Below are 24,376 nucleotides of genomic sequence, written 5' to 3'. Positions count from 1 at the left end.
GAGAACGGAAACCCGAGGTCGCCATGCGGGGCTTGCTCCTAATTCCAACTTTAACTTTAAAATGTGCGATAACTCGCTGATATTTCCCTCGCGGAAAATCATTGAATACGAACCGAACAATTAAACGGCATTAAAATTATTAAGTGAAATAAAAACAACATTCTCCCCACCCGCAAATTTACGTGGTTCAATGGCTCGCGCCAAGGCATATAGATCTCCCGCTTATTTTCTAGCTATGACATAGACGATTGAGTGTACTGAGACCGTAAACTGCTGCTTTACCTGTTTTGAAAACACAACGATGTTTGGTGAGTTAAATAAACCTATAGCTAAGGCTTAAAAATTCTTCATTTTAAAAATCTTATCTTATTTTTCAACTTTTTATTCGTGGGAAAAAATCAACAAAATTACCTGTTCGTTTTTATTGCCAACTTATAGTCAAAACAGGCAGGTGATCAGTGTTGTGCCCTAAACTTACAGTACAATGTCTTTGTTACTTTGTTATTATTATTTCAGTTATTACTGATTGCCATCGAAAGTTAAAATAAAATCATTTTGGTTTTCACTGAATTCCCCTGGTGAAAATCTTTTGAGGATCTTTAAAGATCCTCAAAGATCTTCATGAAGATCTTCGAGGATCCTTATGAAGATCTTTAAGGATCCTTTAAACAATCTTGCAAAGATCTTTAAGGATCCTCAAAAATCCTTGCCAAGATCCTTAAGGATCCTCAACTTTCTTGCCAAGATCCTTGAAGATCTTGGCCAAGATCTTTGAGGATCCTCAAAGATCCTTAAGGATCCTTGCAGATCTTGCCAAGATCTTGTCAAGATCTTTAAGGATCCTTTGCAGATCTTGCCAGGATCTTTGAGGATCTGCAAAGATCCTTTGCAGAACTTGCCAAGATCTTTGAGGATCTTCAATTATGTCGCCAAAGATCTTAAAAGGATTTTCAAGGATCCTTTGCAGACCTTTTCAAGATCTTTGAGGATCTTCAATAACCTTGCCAAAGATCTTCAAGGATCCTACAGGATCCTTTGCAGCTCTTGCCAAGATCTTTGAAGATCTTCAATAATCTTGCAAAAGATCTTCAAGGATCTTGAATGAACCTTTTCAAGATCTTGTACTACTTTGAACTTTCCAAAATCACAAAAACATTTGTGACTGAAATTTCCGGTGAGTCTCAGAATAAGCTGTTGAGAATGTACATGTAGTATGTAGATGAAAAAGAACATCAGCATGTCATAAAAGGGATAATTTTATTGAACAATCCCTAACGTATTTTAGTTAAGATTCAGGAATTTATTTGTATATAAATGTAGGTCTACAATGCTAAATCAATACAAAATAACTTGTGTAAATAAAATCAGAAATAGAAACATAACTTTTAATATGTATTGTGAAAGAATAATATTCAGCAGATGGATATTTTACCTCAACCATGATGGACAAAATTTTGACTACAACATGAAGCCTGGGTGATCACGATCCTAACGTTAATGTACAAGAAACTGTAATAATTTTTATTCTAAAATTTGGTTTGACAATTACCAGTGAAAACGTTTGTACAAGAAAACATAATAACAGAAAAACAATAACTTATAGCAAGCTCTGATTATGTACAAAAGTTCTAATGACAAGGCTACACAGTGCCACAAATTACAACAGATGTTGTTCACAACATTAGTGCAAGTCAAAATCCCTCTCTAAATTATCAGCCTTTAACAAAACTTAAAAGTTACTGCCTTGTCTGCACAACTTTAACACATTTATAGTGGCTCAGAAAAATTGTAGTTTTTCCCTCGTGATGACCCACAAAATGTGGAATAACTATATTCTAGATAATGAATGATGTAACAAAACAGTGCAATCACAACATCAGCAAATGTTGTGCTACTATAAAAATTTGATAGGCATAATAATTGTGCAAGCACAGTGCTAAAAGACAAAAAAGTACCAATTTGCTTGTAATTTACATGACCAAAACAATTTGACCCTCTAATTTTCTATTAAACTATCAAACATCAAGTAATGAATTCAAGGCTCAAAGTTACAAAATTTTTTATTTTTTCATTGTTCCTGAGTAGTATATATAGTAGTAGAAGTCACAATTCATAACCATACTAAATCAGTTAAAAATAGGCTCCCCTGCTTACAAGTGACTTAGCTTATTGAGCAGGATTTGGTGACTTCACACATTCTGAAGCTGCAGTCTTGAGTGTCGGCCTTGACAACAACATTGAGTTGAAGATCTACAGCAAAAAGAGAAAAAATCATGCACTTTAGTCAGTTCTTCTGTGTGATTACAGTGTTCACATTCGTTTTTAACTGGTGGTGCTATTTTATTGTACATGTGGGCATTATAATACTCCACCAAATGACCTTCAACTTCAATCAAATCACAGGCAAATTAAAGTAATGTTATACTCGATCGAATAAGTCACCACACAAATAAAGCTTGCAATTGATTCTCAGTACAACTACAATCATCTGATTGTTCATTTCAACTAGCGCTACAACCACAAACTTACCCCATAAAAACGTTTGTAAATGTTTTATTTTAAAAATAAATAGGAAATGGCTACCTCGACAACCGAGATCAGATGAATTTGTAGCTAAATTCACAGAAGCACATGCATTCATTTGGTTGAATTGTGCATCACATTTTCAAGCCAGTCTTTTATCAAAATCATTGATATTAAAGCCTACCTGTTTCTAAAAAGTATTTTTCCACGATTTGTTGATTAAAGCCATCATTTTCTAGCTTAAAAGAAGAAAAAACCGAGGAAATGTGCCTTGTTTTCTTGAGTCTTGCGAAAATCCAAAAGAAACGGTCTTTCTGCGAGCCTGCAGTGTATAGCTGCTGACCAAATTTGGCTTTGCTCGTGCCCAGTCTTCCAAGTCTGATGGAAATCCAAGATGGCTGCCGCTCTTGGCCCGGTGGTTTCCTTGTTTCCTTTATAAAAGAAGTATTGTGCAAGAAAGCGACAGGGTAATCATTTGATGAAGACTGTGAGCAAACTTTTAGCTATTGGAAATCACTCTTTATTCATAAGAATGAATTACTGAGTCTGAGTATCACTAAGACACTATCATGCTGCATGATAAGCACTGATCAGACAATCAGCTGAGTAAACTTATTTATTTGTCTATTGAATTATATCCTTTGGTGGGAAGCCGTATAAAGCAGGAATCTTGGTGCAACATATCAAAAATTTAAATTGCCAAAACGAAATTCCATGTTCCACTTACCCGTTTCTCTGGGACATCCAAGCAATAGTTCCAAGCAAAAAACCAGCAGTATTGATGACATTGCATTATTGCAACTTTCAGAGTTTTAGTCAACAGTCTGTACTTTCCAACACCTTTAAGGTATAATTATTTACTCTGGGAGCTCAAACTCAGTAGAAACAGAAATTTTGATTCTTAATTTTAAAAGTGACAAATGTATTTGTTACTAAAGCGGGCAGATCTGTGTGACTTTCTTTCGAACAAACTATTTTAACTCTATATCTTCATCAAGAAACCACAAACGCTCAAATTTGCTGCCTCCACCTGCCCTTTCATCCCACAAGCTTAGGAGCAATAACCGTTTTATAATTCCGGTGTGCAAGACCAATCGTTAAAAGAACTCTTTATTATTAGTCATTAGTAGTAGTATGTAGTTTTTTAAATAATGTCCTTTTTCCTCTCGCAGAGTTCTATGCATTCTTCTTTATTATATGTTACCTGTAATTATTAAATTTTTTCTATATTTTGTATATATATTTATGTTTTTCAGTTTCATACAATTTAATTATTTGTACACACAATTCAGTCTTTGGACTGCAAAGTGTATTTGAATAAACGGTCTTATTGATTAATAAAATAAATTACCAAATGCCTACACTGTAATTGCAAGTGTAATGGCCTTTTATTTTCCATCACCTCTTTTTTCTATTTATCATAGGGGTCTTGCAAACATCCTCATTAAATCCTTGAAGCTCATGAAGGATCCTGGCAAAGGTCTTTGCAAGATCCTTACTATCAAGGATCCTTTTATGATCCGTCAAAGATAATTCAGCTTAATTTAAAAATCCTTTAGGAGCCCTAAGGATCCTGACAAAGATCTTTGCAAGATCTTCGAAGGATCCTTATTAAATTGTTGATGATTTTGGCAAAGATCTCTTGCAAGATCTTTGAAAGGATCTTTTAAAGATTCTTCAAAGATCCTCATTAAATCGTTGAGGATCCTGGCAAAGATCTTTGCAGGATCTTCAAAAGGATCTTTCTAAGATTCTTTAAAGATCGTCATTAAATCCTTGAGGATCCTGGCAAAGATCTTTGCAAGATCTTTAAAAGGATCTTTCTAAGATTCTTTAAAGATCCTCATTAAATCCTTGAGGATCCTGGCAAAGATCTTTGCAAAATCTTTAAAAGGATCTTTGTAAGATTCTTCAAAGATCCTCATTAAATCCTTGAGGATCCTGAAGGATCCTTGCAAAGATCTTTGCAAGATCTTTAAAAGGATCTTTGTAAGATTCCTCAAAGATCCTCATTAAATCTTTGAGGATCTTGAAGGATCCTTGCAAAGATCTTTGCAGGAATCTTTGCAAGGATCTTACAAAGATCCTTGCAAGATCCTTACCAATTCCTTGAGGATCTTTGCAGATAGTATAACAAGATCTTGCATATGCAGGATCTTTGAAGATCTTTGGAGGATCTTCAAAGATCCTATAAGGATCCTTTGAGGATCTTTATCTTTAAAGATCTTTGGCAGGTCTTTGAAGATCTTTAAAGATCCTTGAAGATCCTGTGAGGTTTTTCACCAGGGTCGTGTCTTCAAACTATTTTCTCAAGGTGTTAAATGACTGCAGGAAAATTTGCTTCTTCAGGATTTCATTAAACAAGGGAATCATACCAAACGTTCTTTACTTCTGTGTTAAAGAGAAACACTGACTAGGCCCCCATCAAAGAAATGAAAATGATCTTGCAATGCGAGAATCATTTAAACTCGAGATCGAACTCTGCCATCGAACAAAATTGAAACATACTGACACTGATGCTGGTAACATCCAGCTGTTCAAATTTAATTCTAAGCTTTGCCTATTCCAGTTGAAAACAATCCAAACATAACTACGCAGAAGTATAGAAACAGATCGACGCATTCCATATCCAAGAAATAAAGGATAACTTCCTTTCAATTGGTCTTAAGAAACGAAGAATAGCAAGCGACATTTATTCTGTGAAAATAATACTGACACTTGAAACACCAGCATCAGTCGAGGAATTCGTATAGTCACGACGTTTGCGTGCAAAATGAATACATTTGAATTGATTTTATCGTCCCGTTGTCTTAACGCCATGGAAATTAACAGACGGAGTCCTGTTAAATGCAACTTACCAAGAATCTGCAATCCGAGGCTAAGCACCCGCCTCGCCCACTGTAAGCATCTTTTGTTATGTACAAAAAATGTTTTGTTTCTATTGCACCAAAAAACACTGTTCTTTCTTAAGCTACAGCGCAAAGTCGTTCCATTTAAGGAAAACCTTCGATAACAACCAAGACCTCAACAGATTGCGCCTGCAGTGATCTTAATGTCTTGCGGTCTTTCCCATGGAAATTCCGAAACTGGAAGGCTGTCGGTCCCGATCGCCCTTTGAGTTTGTTTACCTTCTTTAGTTTCTTTCGGATTCTGCAATTTTTAGGCGCTAGAAGACGCAGAACTGTAAGTCTAAACAATGAAGTAACAGGAGTAACAATCTCTTTTTGCCTTTTCCTTGGTATAAAGTCAATTTCAACGGAGTGGACCAAGTTACATTCATCAAGGAATGTCATCTTATTCACGTAATTCCGTTGTTTTTGTCAGATAACAACAATGACCTGGGCTAGGTGTGTCGGTTGTGATAACGAGTCTTTTTTTTTTTATTTCAGGCGTGATAAATACTAATAAGCTCACAAAATTTCAAACTTACTCATTCCACAATTTCAACACGAGCAACAGCACGTCGGAAAACGAAAACAAGAAAAACTTAAACAAAAAACAAACAAAAAGAATAACACTATGTATATTTTACAGAATTGTCTCGTGATCATTACAAATTGAACTCAGGCTTGACTCTGTGCGAAAGAAAACTTCTTTAGTAAGTCTTCTAAGGGTAGTTAGAATTTCTACTTATTCAGCAGATGTACTTACTTAAGGAGGAGGAGGATGATGAACTTTATTTCTTAAGTTTCTTAAGTTAAATCCTTGTACGAATTGGAGACACCCACTTTTCCAATCGCGTGGGTAGAGGCGATGAATTTCTATTTAAGGGCCATTTAATGCAGAGCTGCAGCACAACCAGTTCGTAGCTGCTAAAAAAAGATAGTTTTCACGGCTTGACAGCAATGAGTTACCGAAAAACAAAAGCAAGTGCTCATCTCTCTTGGAAAAAAAGTATTCCATGCTCTTTGTAAAGGTTGTTGCCATGCCCTTGCTTACCGATTTGTTTGGTGCAACATCCTTTTCCGGACTTACGTATGTTAACGTTTCAAAGAAGACGTTTGAGAGAAATAAAATAGCTTACATGTACTTGTTTACATTAAAGAAAGCAGTTTATAAAAGTGATCAAAGGATTGGACCTTTGGACCGCCATAATGTATCTTGTCTTGATGCATCAGCATTGCAAAGGCGGGACAACAGGATTAGTGCAGATCTTATCTGGTCCAGCTTTCCACGGCTGATTCTATTTATGGATGTTTGGGTATTTTTCAATAGTCAAAACTCCTTAAAAACAGATCTTATCTTTAAAGCTTTATCCTTGGGATAAAACTGTCGTCAGTGATATTTCAAGTCAGGGCTGGGTCAATTAGGTTATTAATTGGGTCAGAATACATGGGCGCCGCGCCAACGTCCGAAACGTACCCTAACGGAACCGTTTCGAAGATAAAGCGCTCATAACTGAATTAAACATTATCATCAGCTTAAAACTTCCGCGGACGTGATCTCCATCCAGTAACGGTGACCTTTGGGTCGAAACGGTCCGATGAGTTTTCAACATTTGCGTCGGGCTGAAAGCTTATATACCCGGCACCTACCGCATTACTGAGTATTGTAAACTGTTTACAGTGTCCTTCAGTTTTTTTCTGGCGATATCAGTGTTCAATGAATGATCTTTGATTTGATTTCATTTTATCATCCGACAATTTTTTGTAAAATCATTTAACTGCGTTACAAAACTCTTATTTCAATCATTTCCAAGTGCTCAATCCATTGCCTGCGAATGCAGACGTATTTCTGGCTGTGACGCTTCCCTCCACTAAAAAATAACGTCTGCTTGTTTGCAATCCGCAAAATCGCCATATTTCTGCCAAATACATTGCCTGTCTCAAGCTGAAGGGAGAACTAATTAAAGATAAATAATAGATTGATAGTCTCTCTGGTTTTCATTGCTGAATGGTTGAATCATCCAAAGACACAAAACACAGGAAACAAACTGAATTTGTTGACCACTGAAAACTTTTCAGTTGGAAAACCACAATATACCACATGTGTTTTTAAATTGTCTGAGTCCATAACTCAAATATCTTACTCCAAATGATGGAGTGATCTCGACGCCCACTCAGCTCAGGGCATAAAACGATAATTTTTCTACAATCCACATGCGTCTTTTCTCACCACCGTGGCTAAGTGATGCTCATCAGAGGCTTATGTGATATGTTCATCAAACAAAAAGCCCATCTATTTATGGATGAAGTTTAATGTCCGTCATGTCACACTGTGACCCCTAACTATTCTGGTAAGTTAGTCGTCGTGCTACGCGCTAAGATACAGGGAATTCGACCACAAACAAACCTTGCATGATTCGGATTACTCGGATGAACCCGCAAAGCGAATGTAATAAGATGTGCGATCGAACAGGGGGACACAGATACGTTCAATGCCAATCTATATGACTTCAATTTCGTTTAACTGGAGCTCAACTGTTAAAACTAGTTTGTTAGCATATTTTCTGTAACCCAAAATGTGTGCGTGACAATAGGGAAGACCAAATGCTAATTTTCATCTCCACAACTAGGACAACAATGGCAGGATAGCGCCCGCCAGACCGTAGTTAAAATAATATACAATATTTTGGTAAGTTGTCGCCATGCTGAGATACAGGAAGCTCGACCACAAACAAACTCTACATGATTCGGAAGACACTGATGCACGAAAGCGCGAATATAATCAGAGGCAGGTATCATCATATGGCGGTCGAACAGGAACACGATTTTAACTCAATGCTTTTGTTCATTCCCATGGAAGTCAAAACGAGTTGAACTTAACATCAAGAGTGATAATTCAAAGTAACATCGACTTATCTTAATACCAATCCTCGTTTTTCGACCGGTTCTTGATCTTGTTTTTTTTGCAAAAAACTATGACTGGCTCTATTAGTACATATGGTCACATATGTACTTTGAGAAAACTCCCTCATCAGTTCTTCCATTTCATATAAAATCATCAAAAGAATATTACCTTAAGGTGCGTTTGTTAAGTGCTTTTCATCCTCGGTGTTATTCACTGCAAGGCTGTACAAGGAGGCTTTCAACATCAGATGCGGATTGCTTCTGTAAAATAACCTACTCAACTCTTGTCGACGATATCGGATACATAACAGATCAATGCTTCAGTCTTGATACTGTTAATTGATCTTATTAAATGGTATACCAACCGTGGATGATTTGTCATGGGTCACGAATTTTTCATGAGGTCTAAGTGATCGCGTGCTTACGGCCGGCGTGGACGGAATTTAATGTAAAGCAGACAAGCGGTGTTTTCAGCCCGAGGGGCACTGAAATAGACACCTTAAATTATGCTATAATGCGTATCTGCCGCATCAAAGGAGTTTCTAAAAACTTGCAAATATTGCAACGTAAAGTTTGGTTTGTTTTGATAACTTAGGCTCTATTTTGGGATATTTTTTGTAATTACCCAGCCACTTAATCTGTTTGCCATGGGCGGTTTCAATAGTGCTTTTAAATGTTTTGGATGAAGATTATGGATAGTTTTTCTGAAAGACCCAACGGATCGTTTCGGTAAAGTATCTGTTCGGCAGGCCCTTAATCCCCCTACAATTTTTTAAAGGGAATTTTCACCTCGAACTTTCGTGATGTGGGAAATTTAAGGCCTGGTGTTTTCGGATTGATAATAATGTCGTTTCTAGTACCCAAAAAAGGTCAGCTAAGATTTTCGGAAAAGAAATAAGACTTAAGGTTTTCGGGAAATGGACAAAAATGCCCTAGTAATTTCGAAAAGACTCAAGTTCCCCTAAAATGACCGAACAGATCAAAATATTATAGCGCAGCCTAAAATGAACCTACAGAGCTTTAAAGGCACTCCAGATAGCCTGAAATAGCGTTTCAAAGGATCTGAGAGAAAACTGTCATTGGGTTTCCCTGATGATGGGTAATTTGAAAATGGCCCTTATTGACACTTTATAAACCTAATCGCTCTGTCTTTACCTTAATTACCAAATGGCGCTTTTTATTTATTTAAAAGTAATAGAAATATTAATGTTCTTTGAGGGCCATGTGATAATTCCCTGCAGCCTGAATGAGGACAATATTGCTGCAACTGGGGTAGACAAGCTATTGAGCGTCGCATATCTAGACATGTTTCTTAGTCCGGGCCTTTGCGGTGATTGGCCAAGAGGATATGTAAAAACTAAACACAGAACAATGAAAACGAAAAGGCGTGATTGACATTGTAAGACGTAAATGCTGATTCAGATCGCAACGTTCTACATTTTTTGTCAGTTTCGTAATGAAATGTTTCGCCAGCAAGTTAACATTGTGCAAAAACGCCTTCACGTCCAGTGTTTTGACATCAAAATGACATTGCAGTTTATCATGTTTACAAGCTAGTAAGCGGACAATTGTATACGAACACATAAGTGTAAATATATGAAACATATGTTTTGGACTGCCGATGAAAGATCAAACAGAAGAAAGATCCTCGCAGTTGCTACGCAACTTAAGCAGTTGAGAAAAGAAAGCCTGAAAAAAATTCAGGCTTGAACGGGATTCGAACCCATGACCTCTGCGATGCCGGTGCAGCGCAGTACTCTACCAACTAAGCTATCAAGCCAACTGGCAGCTGGTCATATTGTGATTTCGTAATATACCTGTGAAGGATGAATAAATAAGTGTAAATATGTGAAACATGTATTTTGAAGTACGGACGAAAGATACGAACACGCCGGTTGCAAGAGTAAAAGGGAACATTTGAACGAAACCCTACCTATCGGTATATCCAGGAACGAGTTTCAAACTTCCTGATTGCAAGTGGTGCAAATCATGGCTTGTGTGACCTGGATAAACTTAGCCGGGAGCGCATTAATTTTATTCTATTCGAGGTTCAACGATTCTATCTTGAGTTCTATGACGCCGGGTGAGGAGTCCATGTTTAGTTTAATGAGCATGTCGAAACTTTTTTAATTAATGAATTTACAGCGTTCTTTCGTTTTGCTCTCAGTTTTCCGTCTTGTTAGAATACGGTAATCAGCCTAACTTAAATAGCTGAGTCCACTCACTTTAATCAATCCTACAAATGGCTGCTTTCAACTGTTAGCAACACTGAAGGGGAAAAATCGTTGTTAAATGCATTGAACAAGAATGAACAGTGACATCAGAAATTACTACTCAGTAGCGTTCAACTAAATGGCCTCAAGGGATAGCTACTCCTACCTTTGTCCAAAAGCCACTGACTGCTACAGGGTCACATCAGTAATGGCGGACGAAGTGAGAAAGAGCTCAAAGATATGAAAAGTGTGGAAACGAAATTTCAAGAAATAAAGTCAGACGTCTTTTCAAAACATAATCTGAGTTTAACACAAGATTTTGAGCAAAAATGTTGCAATTCAACTTTAACAACTCTTGTTTTCTTTTCCTTTTTTCTTTTTTAGTAATAGAAAAAGAATTGGAAGACTTCGAACGCCACCCATTTCTAGACTTGTGGTCTCAAGGCACAAATAAATTTGAATTTCAAATTTATTATGAAAATGTTCTATTATATCCGTTGATTCCACTCGCAATGCTAGTTCGTGTTTCATAACTTAGCACATTTCATACGTAGACTAGACATTTGGAACCACAGCGTAACAAGCAACAGAAAAGTAGGGCTCAGTCGGTTTTCCTTTAGACGGCTAGTTGCACCGGACATCAGTTGTAGACTCAGAAAAATTACCCTTGTACAGCACAGCAATAAGTGCCAGTGAACTGTAGTAACTTTCATTATTTGAATGTGTTACACTAGAAATGCATTGCCGCCGCAAATGAACAAACTGATCGACCAACGTTTGCCTCCAGCAGTCAGGAGCGAGTGGCTCAAGTAGGATGAGCTGGCAACTGTGACATAAACTGTTACAACGGGAACTAGCTTTGTAAAGAAAGCACGACTTCCTTTTATCTACCGTCGATTATGGTTATGGAATGAACTGAGAGAAGCCGTGGGTGTTTAATGCACGACTCTGACGTAAAATGCATTTAATAAGGAGACTGACTTGTGGATCCGCCCAATTAATAAAAAAGAACACACGTCTTATTTCTTATTAATTAAACGTCAGGTCGGGTTGGTGGCAATCACCGTCGGTCAGTCACGCAAGGATTATATTAACACAACAAGACTTCATCAAAACACAGTTACATGCTGAAGAGAGAAAACGAAGTGTGGAAGTTTGCGCTGGTTTTGGAAGTGTGTCTTCAGACCCCCTACTTAGAAAGAAACCGGCTTCTTTTGTGACGAGAACCGCTAGCGTTATTTTGATTTTCCTTTCTCTGGGACTAATGAAAACAGTTGTATCCAATAAATTTGTAAAAAAAATAAAAAGGCTTTGCCTTTTAATTAATCCTTTCTAAAATAATCTGTTATGATAACTTATAAAGGACACCCTGTTCTTAAGAGCGGCTGCCTGAGAATATCGAGAACTCGCGGTCAAAACTGAAATTTCGGTTTTCCTCATATTTTGTCAGAAGAATCCCTTTAGAGAACTATTTACGAAAATGACATTAAACTTTCCAAAGATTTTTCGTTTTCGAGAATTCCGGCATAATGTGAAATGCCGTGATCGCGGCGCAACCGGCGTTAAATTTTGACGAGATTTGGTGCATTTTCAAATCGCTCGGGAAGGAAGACGGCTTAGCGTATTAAAACGAGCTTTTGACATTAAGTTAGGCATCCTTCTGAGAATACGGTCTTATGAAAATATTGCTGGAGGATTCTTATTTACATGCAGTTTTCAAAGTCCGAAGATTCCTATTTTCAGCATTTTTGTTGACACTTGAAATTGTGGAAACTTTGCGGACAAATATCGTGTCCTGGTACATCGAAATTTGAAGCAAGTATTATACTTTGGGAAAGCTCTATACATGTAGTGCAATATATAAAAAATCCAGCTTGGGTAATTTAAAATCCAAGCGTTGACGGAAGTAAACACATAGGGAATTTTAATTTTTGTTTTCAAATATGGCAGTGGTCACGCAAGGACAAGTTTTAAAATAAGTTTAAAATAAATTTATTGTTTATGTTTCAGTTCTGTTGGAATAAAACTAAGTTGTTATTCGGAAACAAAATCTCATGTGTTGATGGGTTAATCCCTATAAAAAATAATTTCTTTCCTAGTAGGTGATCACCGATCGCAAACAAAAAAATGAAACATTCAGGTGTTATGTCACGCTTTCCTCGGTACGCCAGCGTCAACAATGCGAAGGATACGAAACGAAATCAGTAAATATTTCATATCAAAATGTATCTGAAACCCCCAACAGGCGATAATGTTTCATTAAATTACTAATCGACTTGCGTAAAAACGCCTTTGGTTCTGAAAAGTTGCGCAAAAGTCGCAGTTTTTATAAATCCTAGGTTTGTCAAAGCTGCATCTCATCCTCACTGTCAATAAAATGTCGTGACAGGCACTTACATTGAGCTAGACAAGCGAAGACGAGAATTCTAAAAGCTGAAGAACAAGGTATCTGTGTTTTCAATTTGCAGGCCCTAGACTATATATCATAAACAGAACTGAGATATCAGAGCCGGTAGAGAAAATCATGCTTTCACTTTAGTGCAAGGCTGGCCATAATATTATCTTTAACGGCTACACTGCGGCTATAATATATTTGAATGAGCACTTACCGTTCCAATGCCTGCAAAATAGGCATTTAATGAACCATCCCCATTAATGCGAGCAATAGTCCACCCTTCTCAGTCCGATCCGGATAGAAGAGCACCAGAAAATAACCAAGGTTGTTTGCATGTTATGGCCATCACTGTGTACATAGCTATTTTAAACTTGCTATTTATAAACAATGACGCAAAATGGTTATAAATAGCAATGTGCGTTCTTGGTTTGGAGTGGTTTGCTCGATACTAGAAACTGTATTTCTTCTTCCGCGATGTCATATTTTGCAGTTTCTATATATTTTCGGTTGCATTTATGGCTCCGTGCTCATTTTCGTCCTTGATAGACGACGAGTCCGGTTGCGGTCAAAGTTCGTACTATTACAGCAACCTGCGTTTCTTTGGGTGAATGCCAAAAAGATATCTCCAGTCATCCAGGTTCCAACGCCAGGAAGCTGTTTGCTGACGACAAAACTGACAGTGAAATGTAATGAATCCTCGCGCGCGCATGTTAGTAAAGTTATCGATCATCTGATGTTGTTGATTGAACATATGAAGTTAAGTTGACTGACTTTACATTGATGGAATACAAACAGCGGTGATATTTCTGATCAACCTACGATGACCCAAGAACAACAGTCTTTTACATTGATGGAATTTGATGTTCTGAAAGGATGAGTCGAATAACAATCAGACCATCTGCCCGCGCCGTCGAGATGTCTACGATCTTCGTTGGCGGTAGCCTCCCACGCAGTCGTTTTAAGGGGACTCGTATTAACTCCTCCCCGAGTCCCCTCAAAACGACTGTGTGGCAGGCTACCGCCAACGAAGACCGTACACATCTAGTCGGAAGGGGCCGAGAGGGAGAAATCTGCGTGACTAGCATTCCGCAAGCGTTGCTCGTCCTCGCGCTCGCGAAACTCATATATGCCTGAATAAGCCCTAAAATCATCATCATCATTATCATCATCATCATCATCATCACCATCACCATTATCGTCATCATCATCATCATCATCATCATCATTGGTGAATCGAATAAAGGCCTTAGAGGTGCGGCATATTCCTTTGCTTTTTTTGTGAGCATGAGAAACCTGCAGTTACTATTAAATGACATCTGTACTTCGGATTATTGTTGAATACCTTTTTCGTGCAAGGGTATGTGTGTACTGAAGGAGATTCAAAATTCGTTCAAATTAAAGTAGCCACAGCGATAGAATGATTGCTGAGACCATATCGGTTTTTGAATATTATTTTCTCTCTTTTATTTTAAGTTTTATCAGTCACCTTTCCTTCTAAGACCAGAGTATTGTCTCCCTATACCACATGGTACCCTCCTCTTAGATAAAACAATAGTTTCCTCGCTTCCTCTTCTCCCCGCATTAACTTCATTCATTGTCCTCTTTTTTAAATGCCATATTCACTCAAGATTGTTTGAGGGCCGGTTGGAAAAAGCAAGCGCCTGGGATCTAGGGATTATTTTCAGCAAACTTATATATCTATTAACAAGTTGAATGCGTTGTAACCAGCTTTAAATCAATGTTATTTTCTTTACTATGGAAGAAAATACTCAAAAAGACTCAGAAAATGCTGTTTAATTAGCTACGATAAAGGTCGTTTATTGACAGGCAGACAGACAAACAGACTACACGGGTTAGTTGAACTCCTCAGTGCGAAAAAGATGAAAATACCGCAACGTTTGTTTGATGGAAGTTTCGTCTTCAGTGAGCAATACCACGTGTAGGTGATCTACCTTCTACTCGAAAATATGCCAAAGCGCCGGGCAAAATGGAATTTTTTCTGATATCAGCGGTATCGAAGCGGCAGGCAAATACAACTCGGATACTACACTGTAGTTATAAAAACGTAAACATGTCATTAACCCTAGCTATCGACTGTGAGGTAGAAAATGTCGCTGTTTCGTACAGATTCATTTAAGAACTGAGCAGATTGTCACCCTTCTGTTTAGTGAAAAACGTACTAGTTGCGTGAAGTACAATAATGAAATTTGTCGATCATTCTGGCCTTGCGTTTTATGCCACGGCAATCGGCCTTTACGAATTTTGCTGTAGCATTAGTTATCACTCACTCTAACTGTGAATAATTTTTTGTATAGGAATATTCAGCAACGAAAAACTGTTTAGAGTATTACATTTTGTATTGTAGCGATAACTTTGTCATTCTCTCGGGAAAATATATTATACAAACTATAAAATGTATTTCAAATGTGTTACCTAGTACTTGCGTGACTGACCACTGACTGACCATTTTGTTAACACTTGACTATAAATGTTATACCCAAACTAGATTTCTTACATGTTGCAGTAAAATAACAGATCGTACCTCAAGCATACCTGTTGTTGTAAGTTTCGATGTACCAGCGCAAGATTTTGCCTCGAAATATTTCCTCGTTTTCAAGTGTTCACATGCGAGGAGTTCAACAGTCAGCATGTTGTTGATAGGCTGTGATCTAGAAAACATGCCTGCTTTGCACAGCTTCACAAACCCAAAAGTGATTTTAACGCCTGCTATTAGCTTTATTATTGAAACAAGTTCTTATTTAGTAAGATATATCATAAATACTTGGTTCTAGAAGTACTTCTAGATGCACCATGTGACAATGAAAAAAAAATTGGTTGAGATCTGGACGAGCAGAAAGGTGACATGACACTTTGACCTTTTCAAATTTGGGGTTACATCTCACTCCCTAGTTAGACTTATTTTATTTAAGGTATATAAAGCAATTCAAAACTTATTAGATCATTAGATTTAGTTTTGGAACAAGAATTATATAATTCTCCGGTAAAAATAACATACAAACAATAATTTATTGAAACATGTCATCTTGTCCTTGCGTGACCACAGGAATTTTTTGAAAAAATATGTCAAAAATTCCCTATGTCTTTTATTCCGTCAAAGACTGGCTTTTAAATTACCCAAGCTGAATTTTTGATATGTTGCAGCACAAGAATAGAGCTTTGCTCTACTGTAACTTTCATTGTAAATTTCGATGTACCAGGAAAAGAATTTTGTCCGCAAAGTTTCCACAATTTCAAGTGTCAACAAAAATGCTGAAAATAGGATTCTTCGAACTTTGAAAACTGCAGGTAAATAAGAATCCTCCAGCAATATTTTCGTAAGACCGTATTCTCAAAAGGATGCCTAACTTAACTTCAAAAGCTCGTTTTAATACGCTAAGCCGTCTTCCTTCCCGAGCGATTTGAAAATGCACCAAATCTCGTCAAAATTTAACGCCGGTTGCGCCGCGATCACGGCATTTCACATTATGCCGGAATTCTCGAAAACGAAAAATCTTTGGAAAGTTTAATGTCATTTTCGTAAATAGTTCTCTAAAGGGATTCTTCTGACAAAATATGAGGAAATCGGAAATTTCAGTTTTGACCGCGAGTTCTCGATATTCTCAGGCAGCCGCTCTTAAACAGGGAAAGCCTATTACATGTTGGAGACAGTAGACCTTAATAAAAATCTTACGGTTTCCAGAAGTTTACCTCTACTCTGTTCGAACGACTGAATTGTCTGAAAACTGTCGGGTGAATTTTCTTGAATATTTATTCGCGGCTTGGAGTTTCTTAACGATCTAAAGCGCATCGTCACAGCGAATTTGATTGAGATTTAGAATCGTCAAGACCATAGCTTTACATGTGATGGTTAAGCCAAAGTGCTTGATGGAACATGATCTACATAATATTGGAAATGGCTTCAAGAATTTCACAGCAGTGCAAAGGGTCAATTAAATTACCCTGCCTGAATCGGAAAAAAACATACTTAGCCACGGTGTAAACGTGCTGTGGCGCTGACAAAAAAAATATTGCAGGTATATTTTAGCTTTTAATGTTTCGTTTAATCACTTATGCCTATTCTTCGGTGATTGATTGATTATACTTACTCGCTGACAACGACTTCCTCAAAAAGGTAGATTGTTGACATTAAAAAATTCAAGGTTATATTATAAGCCGATGAAGAGGAAGTTGTATTTTCCTTAAAATGACAATGATTAATAGTTCACTGTCTGAAACGAAAATTGTTTGGATAATTTTAATTACAGGAAAGTGCTTTGAAAAAAGGTTTCAACCCAAATGGCATCACATAACCATTTGATAAAGAAACACGACCCATAAAAGATGGAGTAAACATGCTGGTTTATGCAACTTTCAGGAAGTCAGTAGAGGAAAAAGCTGCTGTAATGGGTAACAGCAAATTTTAATTACTTCTATCGTTTTTAACACGTGTGGAGTTGGCTATAATCCCGGTATAATCGATTTAAATGAGGTTTTCTTTAAAAAGTTAATATTGAATATCATGTGCAGAAGCCTGGAGGCTGCTCAATAAAGGAAATACGGAGGAATACCATATCACCATTATGATAAAAGCCTAAATAAACGCTCGATATACTCAGGCCGAAATAGAATTTCAACAGGAAGTGTCAATTTTTGAAGAGAGAGGAAATCCTCCCATGAGAACGAGGACCTACACAAAACAACCCATAATTCTAAGCCAGCACTGCATTTAAAATCTCTTTTAGCCTTTCCTGTTTCCTGTTTCGACTACCACTCATTACAACCACCAACAGCGTCACTAGTACACCACTGCCACTCATTACCACCACCAACAGCACGACAACCACTGCTACCACTCATTACCACCACCAACAGCATCAACAGTACACGACTACCACTTATTACCACCACCAACAACGTCACTAGCCGACACCACTAACACTCATTACCACCACTGACCAACAGCACGACAACCACTGCTACCACTCATTACCACCACCAACAGCACCAACAGTACACCAACCTCGTTCCCAGGGCCTCTCCTCTTCACGTCCCAAGGAGTGAGAAAGGAGAGACCCTGGTTGGGGCTGGTCACGTGTCTCCTAGAATCTGGGAAATTACAAAACTAAAAAAAAAAAAAACTGGAGAGAGGGGCGGTTGAGTGTCAGTTTGACTATACGGAGTGTACCGGAGATGGGAAAACATGCCCCAGTAAAGTCAACTTGCGATTCGCGTGTGTTCAGTCAAAGTGGTCATTCATGTCAAGAGATCATTCATAAAGCGATTGAATCTGTGAATGTGAGCTGTTATCGACTTTGTAAATCAGTTGGAGATACAAGTCATTCGCGAAATCTTTACAGCAAAGGGAATCGACTACTTCTGGTGGTAGCCGAGGAGCTTTACGGTGACGCACTTCCACGAAGTGAATTTTTGCCACATCTACTTTTAGAGTCCTCAAGTCCATGATCTCTGAAAGGACGACCAGGAGAGAATCAAACGTGACAGGAAATGTATCTCGGAGCCGCGCCATTGTAGCCGCAGACTAAATTTCACTTTAACGCCATCAACTGGAACAAAGGTTATTTCGTTATTGCTTTGCAACGCTTACCATATTTCGAAAGTGTTTTCTTTGTTCATTAAAAGAACCATGAAATATTTACCGTGTACATGTTGTTATATCGCACGTCCCCCTTCCGAAAGTGTTCTGCTTATGTGCTATTTCCTGTGTATTGTTTGTTGCTGCCAGCCTGCTAACAGAGCGTTTCTTTCTTGCAAATCTTTTAGCATGTGCGTGGTTGTTTGCCTCTCTAGTATTTCGCATCGTTGGTTTGTTTACGTCCCGAGAGAAAAGGGGACGTAAACAAACCAACGACGCTAAATACCAGAGACGCGAACGACTGCGCTTATGCTAAAATATTTTCTTAAAAGAAATGCTCTGTTAACAGCGTAATTGCAGGGGCACCCAACGACAGTTTTCTCTCAGTTCCTTTGAAACGCTATTTTAGGCTATCTGGAGTGCCTTTAAGCTCTGTAGGTTCATTTCATGCCGCGCTAAAATATTTTGATCTGTTCGGTCATTCTAGGGGAACTTGAGTCTTTTCGAAATTACTAGGGCATATTTGTCCATTTTCCGAAAACATTAGGACTTATTTCTTTTCCGAAAACCTTAGCTGACCTTTTTTTCGGTATCCGAAACGACATTTTTATCAATCCGAAAACACTAGGCCTTAAATTTCCCATATCACGAACGTTCGAGGTGAAAATTCCCTTAAGGAAATTGTAGGGGATTAAGGGCCTTTCGAACAGATAATTTACCGAAACGATCCGTTGGGTGGCCCAGGTAATTGCTGCGGAATGACATTTCAGAACAGTTAGACACAGGCCCGATTCCTTTTACGTTTCCTTCAGTTAGTTCTTCAGATCTGATCTTTCATCAGCGCATTCAAAGCTAGAATAAACCACGATCAAAACTCCATGAATTGGAGGGGAAGGCGCTGTCGTTTATACACAGTGATTTTCCTAAGTACAGCGCTTCGAGACAATAGCAAGTGAAGGTCCCCCCCCCTGGGTCTAATTTTTCTCTGGGAGACACCTGACCAGCCCCAACCAGGGTCTCCCCTCTCTCGCTCCCTGGGACGTGAAGAGGAGAGACCCTGGGAGTGAGGTTGCCAGTACACCACTACAACTTGTTACCACCACCAACAGCGTCAGCAGTACACCACCACCAACAGCGTCAGGCGTACACCACTACCACTTATTACCACCACCAACAGCGTCAGCAGTACACCACTACCACTCATTACCGCCACCAACAGCGTCAGCAGTACACCACTACCACTCATTACCACCATCAACAGCGTCAGCAGTACACCACTACCACTTATTGCCACCACCAACAGCGTCAGTAGTACACCATTACCACTCATTACCACCACCAACAGCGTCCGCAGTACACCACTACCACTTATTACCACCACCAACAGCGTCAGCAGTACACCACTACCACTCATTACCACCACCAACAGCGTCAGCAGTACACCACTACCACTCATTACCACCACCAACAGCGTCCGCAGTACACGACTACCACTCATTACCACCACCAACAGCGTCAGCAGTACACCACTACCACTCATTACCACCACCAACAGCGTCAGCAGTACACCACTACAACTCATTACCACCACCAACAGCGTCCGCAGTACTCCACTACCACTCATTACCGCCACCAACGGCGTCAGCAGTACACCACTACCACTCATTACCACCACCAACAGCGTCAGCAGTACACCACTACCACTCATTACCGCCACCAACAGCGACAGCAGTACACCACTACCACTCATTACCACCACCAACAGCGTCAGCAGTACACCACTACCACTCATTACCACCACCAACAGCGTCCGCAGTACACGACTACCACTCATTACCACCACCAACAGCGTCAGCAGTACACCACTACCACTCATTACCACCACCAACAGCGTCAGCAGTACACCACTACCACTCATTACCACCACCAACAGCGTCAGCAGTACACCACTACAACTCATTACCACCACCAACAGCGTCCGCAGTACACCACTACCACTTATTACCACCACCAACAGCGTCAGCAGTACACCACTACCACTCATTACCACCACCAACAGCGTCAGCAGTACACCACTACCACTCATTACCACCACCAACAGCGTCAGCAGTACACCATTACAACTCATTACCACCACCAACAGCGTCCGCAGTACACCACTACCACTTATTACTGCCACCAACGGCGTCAGCAGTACACCACTACCACTCATTACCACCACCAAGGGCGTCAGCAGTACACCACTACCACTCATTACCGCCACCAACAGCGTCAGCAGTACACCACTACCACTCATTACCACCACCAACAGCGTCAGCAGTACACCACTACCACTCATTACCACCACCAACAGCGTCCGCAGTACACGACTACCACTCATTACCACCACCAACAGCGTCAGCAGTACACCACTACCACTCATTACTACCACCAACAGCGTCAGCAGTACACCACTACAACTCATTACCACCACCAACAGCGTCCGCAGTACACCACTACCACTCATTACCGCCACCAACGGCGTCAGCAGTACACCACTACCACTCATTACCACTACCAACAGCGTCAGCAGTACACCACTACCACTCATTACCGCCACCAACAGCGTCAGCAGTACACCACTACCACTCATTACCACCACCAACAGCGTCAGCAGTACACCACTACCACTCATTACCACCACCAACAGCGTCAGCAGTACACCGCTACCACTCATTACCGCCACCAACAGCGTCAGCAGTACACCACTACCACTCATTACCACCACCAACAACGTCAGGCGTACACCACTACCACTTATTACCACCACCAACAGCGTCAGCAGTACACCACTACCACTCATTACCGCCACCAACAGCGTCAGCAGTACACCACTACCGCTCATTACCACCACCAACAGCGTCAGCAGTACACCACTACCACTTATTGCCACCACCAACAGCGTCAGTAGTACACCACTACCACTCATTACCACCACCAACATCATCAGGCGTACACCACTACCACTTATTACCACCACCAACGGCGTCAGCAGTACACCACTACCACTCATTACCAGCACCAACAGCGTCAGCAGTACACCACTACCACTCATTACCACAACCAACAGCGTCAGCAGTACACCACTACAACTCATTACCACCACCATCAGCGTCAGCAGTACACCACTACCACTCATTACCACCACCAACAGCGTCCGCAGTACACCACTTCCACTCATTACCGCCACCAACGGCGTCAGCAGTACACCACTACCACTCATTACCACCACCAACAGCGTCAGCAGTACACCACTACCACTTATTACCGCCACCAACGGCGTCAGCAGTACACCACTACCACTCATTACCAGCACCAACAGCGTCAGCAGTACACCACTACCACTCATTACCACCACCAATAGCGTCAGCAGTACACCACTACAACTCATTACCACCACCAACAGCGTCCGCAGTACACCACTTCCACTCATTACCGCCACCAACGGTGTCAGCAGTACACCACTACCACTCATTACCACCACCAACAGCGTCAGCAGTACACCACTACAACTCATTACCACCACCAACAGCGTCCGCAGTACACCACTACCACTTATTACCACCACCAACAGCGTCAGCAGTACACCACTACAACTCATTACCACCACCAACAGCGTCCGCAGTACACCACTACCACTCATTACCGCCACCAACGGCGTCAGCAGTACACCACTACCACTCATTACCACCACGAACAGCGTCAGCAGTACACCACTACCACTCATTACCGCCACCAACAGCGTCAGCAGTACACCACTACCACTCATTACCACCACCAACAGCGTCAGCAGTACACCACTACCACTCATTACCACCACCAACAGCGTCCGCAGTACACGACTACCACTCATTACCACCACCAACAGCGTCAGCAGTACACCACTACCACTCATTACCACCACCAACAGCGTCAGCAGTACACCACTACAACTCATTATCACCACCAACAGCGTCTGCAGTACACCACTACCACTCATTACCGCCACCAACGGCGTCAGCAGTACACCACTACCACTCATTACCACCACCAACAGCGTCAGCAGTACACCACTACCACTCATTACCGCCACCAACAGCGTCAGCAGTACACCACTACCACTCATTACCACCACCAACAGCGTCAGCAGTACACCACTACCACCCATTACCACCACCAACAGCGTCAGCAGTACACCACTACCACTCATTACCACCACCAACAGCGTCAGCAGTACACCACTACAACTCATTACCACCACCAACAGCGTCCGCAGTACACCACTACCACTTATTACCACCACCAACAGCCTCAGCAGTACACCACTACCGCTCATTACCACCACCAACAGCGTCAGCAGTACACCACTACCACTTATTGCCACCACCAACAGCGTCAGTAGTACACCACTACCACTCATTACCACCACCAACATCATCAGGCGTACACCACTACCACTTATTACCACCACCAACGGCGTCAGCAGTACACCACTACCACTCATTACCAGCACCAACAGCGTCAGCAGTACACCACTACCACTCATTACCACAACCAACAGCGTCAGCAGTACACCACTACAACTCATTACCACCACCATCAGCGTCAGCAGTACACCACTACCACTCATTACCACCACCAACAGCGTCCGCAGTACACCACTTCCACTCATTACCGCCACCAACGGCGTCAGCAGTACACCACTACCACTCATTACCACCACCAACAGCGTCAGCAGTACACCACTACCACTTATTACCGCCACCAACGGCGTCAGCAGTACACCACTACCACTCATTACCAGCACCAACAGCGTCAGCAGTACACCACTACCACTCATTACCACCACCAATAGCGTCAGCAGTACACCACTACAACTCATTACCACCACCAACAGCGTCCGCAGTACACCACTTCCACTCATTACCGCCACCAACGGTGTCAGCAGTACACCACTACCACTCATTACCACCACCAACAGCGTCAGCAGTACACCACTACAACTCATTACCACCACCAACAGCGTCCGCAGTACACCACTACCACTTATTACCACCACCAACAGCGTCAGCAGTACACCACTACAACTCATTACCACCACCAACAGCGTCCGCAGTACACCACTACCACTCATTACCGCCACCAACGGCGTCAGCAGTACACCACTACCACTCATTACCACCACCAACAGCGTCAGCAGTACACCACTACCACTCATTACCGCCACCAACAGCGTCAGCAGTACACCACTACCACTCATTACCACCACCAACAGCGTCAGCAGTACACCACTACCACTCATTACCACCACCAACAGCGTCCGCAGTACACGACTACCACTCATTACCACCACCAACAGCGTCAGCAGTACACCACTACCACTCATTACCACCACCAACAGCGTCAGCAGTACACCACTACAACTCATTATCACCACCAACAGCGTCTGCAGTACACCACTACCACTCATTACCGCCACCAACGGCGTCAGCAGTACACCACTACCACTCATTACCACCACCAACAGCGTCAGCAGTACACCACTACCACTCATTACCGCCACCAACAGCGTCAGCAGTACACCACTACCACTCATTACCACCACCAACAGCGTCAGCAGTACACCACTACCACCCATTACCACCACCAACAGCGTCAGCAGTACACCACTACCACTCATTACCACCACCAACAGCGTCAGCAGTACACCACTACAACTCATTACCACCACCAACAGCGTCCGCAGTACACCACTACCACTTATTACCACCACCAACAGCCTCAGCAGTACACCACTACCACTCATTACCACCACCAACAGCGTCAGCAGTACACCACTACCACT

At 40.9% G+C, this 24,376-nt stretch overlaps 3 protein-coding genes and 1 non-coding gene across 10 annotated transcripts in view; 1 reads left to right on the top strand and 3 right to left on the bottom strand.

Annotated features, from left to right (window-relative positions):
• The window catches only part of LOC146455677 (adenosine receptor A3-like), a 255,846-nt gene that overhangs the window by 196,619 nt on the left and 34,851 nt on the right, over positions 1 to 24,376 (bottom strand). The gene's annotated exons all lie outside the window — the stretch shown is intronic.
• Positions 1 to 24,376, top strand: part of LOC146455678 (CAAX prenyl protease 1 homolog) — a 276,576-nt gene that overhangs the window by 241,612 nt on the left and 10,588 nt on the right. The gene's annotated exons all lie outside the window — the stretch shown is intronic.
• LOC146455679 (galanin receptor type 1-like) overlaps positions 1 to 24,376 on the bottom strand; it is a 100,612-nt gene that overhangs the window by 69,661 nt on the left and 6,575 nt on the right. Inside the window, exon 1 of one of the 6 annotated variants that reach the window (XM_085094030.1) lies at positions 13,135 to 13,773. The exons of 4 other annotated variants lie outside the window; for them this stretch is intronic. The gene's annotated coding sequence lies outside the window, so the exon portion shown is untranslated. Of the gene's footprint in view, positions 1 to 8,481; positions 9,054 to 13,134; positions 13,774 to 24,376 lie in introns of those variants that run through there. One more of the 6 variants, XM_085094031.1, reaches the window with a different exon arrangement.
• Positions 10,015 to 10,092, bottom strand: Trnac-gca (transfer RNA cysteine (anticodon GCA)). Its single transcript is given in 2 exon segments — positions 10,015 to 10,050; positions 10,056 to 10,092. It is a non-coding gene; the product is annotated as a tRNA-Cys (tRNA).

The sequence above is a fragment of the Pavona decussata genome, unplaced genomic scaffold (genome assembly GCF_977016875.1).
Source record: "Pavona decussata unplaced genomic scaffold, jaPavDecu1.1 SCAFFOLD_272, whole genome shotgun sequence".
Classification (NCBI taxonomy): Eukaryota; Metazoa; Cnidaria; class Anthozoa; order Scleractinia; family Agariciidae; genus Pavona; species Pavona decussata.
Note: the sequence above shows the minus strand (reverse complement) of the source record. Positions and strands in the feature narration are given on the sequence as shown.